Genomic DNA, 5000 nt, shown 5'->3' on the forward strand with positions numbered 1-5000 from the left:
ATGGTTAAGTTACTGAATGATTATGGTCATTAATGATAATAACCATGATGATGTTCATAAAGATGACGATATTACGAGGAGTATGTGAAGGAAAATGATAATAATAATAATGATAATAATAATGATAATAATAATAATAATAATAATAATAATAATAATAATAAAAACGATGTATTGTTACCAGTGGTGAGGGTACCTAATGCGAATGAAGAGGTGCACTGCCAGACCTGTAGTTTTCCACACGAACAGAACAGTACTTGGACGAGTTAGCCAAATATATGATGGCGATGGCAATTAAGACAATTATAATTATAACTAAAATTATATAATGATGATGATATAAAATAGAACACATAGCAATAATAATAATGAATTGCCAGCTTATAATCAAGGTTTAAAAACATTGTTAATCTCCGTATTATATGATAATATAATCGCAGCATATTCTCCCTCCCGCCTCCGTGCACTTTATCGGGGCAGATCGAGTTCACACTAGTCTATTCTGTCCAGCGATCCCTTCACAGAGCGGGATACTTCCCAGCTGTGAAGGGAAGCGATATAAATATCCCTGCCTAGGACGATACCGCTGTGTTGGCCTTTCGCGCCAGCTAGAGAAGGAAAGATGAAACTAAATCTAGAACTGTAGTATAATTCCCGGGAAGTTTCTTACTTGATTGTCGAAACGATGATTATTATATTATGTTAGTTACAATTGTACTGTAGAAATGAGTAATGTCTATTACAATTGATAATGATGCCTCACTTAGCATTCAAAGATTATCCAGACAAACGTTCATTTAATCAAGGAATGCAAACACACATACAATTATTTACGCGGTTGGCAAAGTGAGAGCCATAGCACAATTATGGAATACCATCCACAAATATCATGATGACAGATAGTTAATGGGATGTACAGAAATTAAAATGCCTCCCATACTCACAAATCATGAAATATTACAGGAGATGGGTGGAGAAAAACAGGGAGAAGGATTCTCATTTCCAGTCAACCCTACGCCCCAGGTTTAAAACCACAGCAGCTGGGAAGGCACGAACAGCAGTGGTAGGGGAAGAAAGACCAAGGGAACCTCAGAGGAGAGATCTCTCTTGGCAGAAGGGAAGCAAGTACTTCTGTGATGTCCATGGATGGAACACCTCCCATCGCAAGGACCGATGCTGGAGACCCAAGAAGTGGGAACTCCCAGCAGGTGGAAGGGCTAAGGCTGGTCAAGGGCTTCAACCTCAACGGAGGCAAGGGCAAAACCCAAAAACCCGGCGAAAATTAAATGTTTCTTTTGTGAAGAAAAGGGACATATAGTCAAAGACTGTCCACAGAAGAGAAATTACCCTGAAGTCTTTCAATGCAGTTTGGGACGCAGGGGCGAGCTGAACATTGGTTCATTCTTTGTACAGGGAACAGAAGGTGAAAGAGAAGGACCGCAACGAACCTTCCTTCTCCGCTTGTACCACGTGAACCGCTTGCAAGTGAAATGCTTGAAGGTGAACCGGTGAAGGCACTAGGGAAGGCCCCAATGACCTTCAAAATGGGAGAAAAAGGTTCTCTCATAGGTGTTATGTATTTCAGGACGAGAGCATTAACTTTCCAGGGAAAGTGATGTTCTTGTTGGTTAAAGTACTATTAGATTTTGACAAATGGAAAAACTGTACAGGATCTAAAGTCCTGCAAAAGGGTATGGTAAACCACGAAGGACACAAGCCAGTTTAGTCGCCTAAGGTGGTAAGGGAGTCACCAGGTGGGCGAGTCTGGAGGACAAGAGCAAAGAATCTAAGGAAAATTTAGCAGAGGAGGATCAAATTGACTCAGGAATATGAAGTGGTTTCTTTGGAAAGTATTACTGTTCCTCCGGGAAAGGCAGCTGTATTAACAGGATATCTCAGAAGAGATGGAGAAATGGAGGATGGCACTCCAATAATGGTAAAAGGAAATCATTGCAGGAGGATTGTGTTATCATTCCTGGTATATGCAAAGCAGAGGATCAGGTGAATAGCCTAGCTTGTAACTGGGATACAATGAAAAACAGAGAGTTTGGGCTAAATTAGCAGTAAATGCTGTAATCACAGAGATAACGGACGATGGCGATGAAGACGATGACCCATTAGAACAGGCACTTCAGATCGACCGTCAACACATTCATTGAGGGTCGCTTTCAGAAATTATCGAAAGAATTAAAGGTGGATATTCAGGTATTATCTTACAAGCCAGAGGAAAGATGCGGAAAGAGTTTAGTGTGAAACTTTCAGGAATCCTTTAATTTGAAGGAATTCATCGAACAGATACAGTAGATGAGGAAAGGGTTTATATTCCACCCATGCTTATTTCCATTGTGGTACGACCAGCCGTGGAGGCAGAGGTCCAAGCCTTGATGGACCAAAGTCATATAAGGGTCAGTCCGTCGGAATGGAATGTTCCAATTGTCTTAGTAAAGAACAAGGATAATTCACATCCAAGGTTGTGTGTTGACTCCCGGGATCTCAATGCTAAAACGAGACCGGAGTTTTATCTCTTACCACTGACTGAAGATATCTTGTATCAAGTTAGTCAAAGTAAGAGTTTTTCCACACAGGATTCAAGAAGTGGATATCACCAGGTGCCATTAGAGGAGGGGTTCTTAGGAGAGATCGGCATTTTCTACCCCCAAGGACATTATGAATATAATGTGATGCCATTTGGATTGTCTAACGCCCCAAAGACATTTCAAAGACTTGTGAACAGCGTTTTCAATGGTCAAATAGGAAAGGGATTGCAATTATTTTTGGATGTTGCAATCCGGGAAATAGAGACCTTGTGAATTATCCCAGACCAGTTGGCGAAGGAACTGAATCGTCTCAACTAACGGAAGCTCAGACATCAAGCGAAGGGGAAGAGGGACCGGGTGTGTATAGAGAATGATTTCGATGATGAGTCTTTTTCAGGAATTGTCAATAACTTTTGTAATATGAGACTAGATAACACAAACTTTACAGATTTCCACAATGCTTCTGCAGATAACACTGAGGGGCGAGAGCAGAATGAATGAAACTCATAGAAGGAATGTTACTTCTGAGCATGCGGGTAGGGAACTTGTGCATGGGAGACGTACTAGTAGACGTACATATGGACCAGGGGATTGTGCACGGTTGCATACGGGACCATGCTCGGACTAACTATATGTAGACGTGATCCACATCACACACACACCAACACCTATTTTACATAAAATTTTGTTGGAGGACGTAGCGGTCACCAACATGGAATTAAGTTTTATGCTTCTTGCAGATAAAGAACCATGTTGAAAGGGATGTGCATGCTGATACTGGAGGCCTGCCTGGGGATGGTTTGTCAGGCAGAGGGCATTACACCTCCTTTTCTGCCAGGTAGTAGCCTTGATTAGAAGAGAGGAGAAGGTCCTCACCGACAACATCCACAGAAATTGTGTAATATCAGGATCTACAATCAATTATTGAGACTCTGGAATGGCTCAAAACGTCGCTAGAAGTGATATCTACCGTCGTCAAGGGAAAGAAAAACGCTTCAACTCTAGAAGCATGGGTGCGTGTAGCAGGACATAAATTGGTGTGATGACTAGAGGTTTCAGAGAGGTCTTGAATGGGGGTTAGGGAGAGCCAACATTGTAAAAATTGGGGTGAAAAGAAGCGTATGACAGTGTTGACCATGGCGGGGCTGAGGTTAAGGGTTTAGGAGCTCAGACAGTGGACATAAAACCTCATTTGTCAGGGCAGTTTACTGTGTTCAAGGATATGGCGAGTACACTTGACATAATAACTAAGGAGATAGCACGGCTCAATCCTCATGTAAGGAGACTTTTACTCAATATTAATTGGCAAATTGGGGAGGTTCTGTGGAACGAGAAAATTGATAATTTGGAAGGAATTCTCGAGTTGCTAGATAGGGAAATTCAGGGGGCTTGTGAGGTCATGGTGATGGCATTAAGGATGTCACGTTTCCTCGGTTAACTGATGCGGTAATGAACGAGATTCTACAAGCATTAGGTAACATGTCTTCATTAACGGGTTTATCAAATCACAAGAGTTTAGCAATAGAATGCTCGAAGGGCGCTTGAGGTCAAGGGAATTTATTTTGCACCCCAGAGCTTTAACATCACCGATCAGTTAGACCGAGTCATGTGTGTATGTTGGAAGGACTTGCCAGGGGAAGCAAGGGTATTCCAAAAGAATGCAAGACAGAATGGGTGGAAAGGTCCACTCCAATCTTTAAGGTTTATAATGATCTATGTAATCTTCTGTATTCCAATAACAAAACGACAAAAGCTCTGAGGGACAGGCTATTTACATCTTCCAGGAGACTGTTCACTAATTGTTAATAAGGGAATGACAGTATACTACCAACGGGAGAGTAAAATTCTGGATACAACTTCACCTCAGTTCGCACAAATTTCTCGGTATATGGTAAGGTATTACAAGATGTAATGGAACCCATCTTGTCCAGAGATCTAAGGGTAGTTCGTGATCATTTTCATAAGTCTAAAGCAAGTTTGGATAAGCCAATGCATCTATTAATGGCGTTATGAAGACAATTGCCTCCATGGACCAGGATAATGCCGTTCTGTTTTGACCAAACAGAACAGCATTATGATAGATCATCATTATCTCACTCAGGTTCACATATGGGTTGGTGTAATCTTGAGACCTATTTTGATCATTAGCCTTTGTTTTACCTTATATCTCTGGAGCCGGTTAAGGAACAAGAGAGAAAAGAGGTTATCGTTATCAGGAGGTAATGGAGTCATTGGTTGGCCCAGCTCTGCAACCTCTCTCCCTCTTACCATATGCACATAAACCTAGGCTGCCTATGTCAACAGATACTACTCTATAAGGTCTGACAGCATCTAAGACTGATTGGTGGTTTACTCTCGAAGTCATAGATCACCCAAGGATGTGTGATTTCAGAGGGGGAGCATGTCAACTGCCAGACTTATGGTAGTAGCCTTGGAATGGTATTTTATAGGTAATTCTGACCC

The sequence above is a fragment of the Penaeus chinensis genome, chromosome 42 (genome assembly GCF_019202785.1).
Source record: "Penaeus chinensis breed Huanghai No. 1 chromosome 42, ASM1920278v2, whole genome shotgun sequence".
Taxonomy (NCBI): Eukaryota; Metazoa; Arthropoda; class Malacostraca; order Decapoda; family Penaeidae; genus Penaeus; species Penaeus chinensis.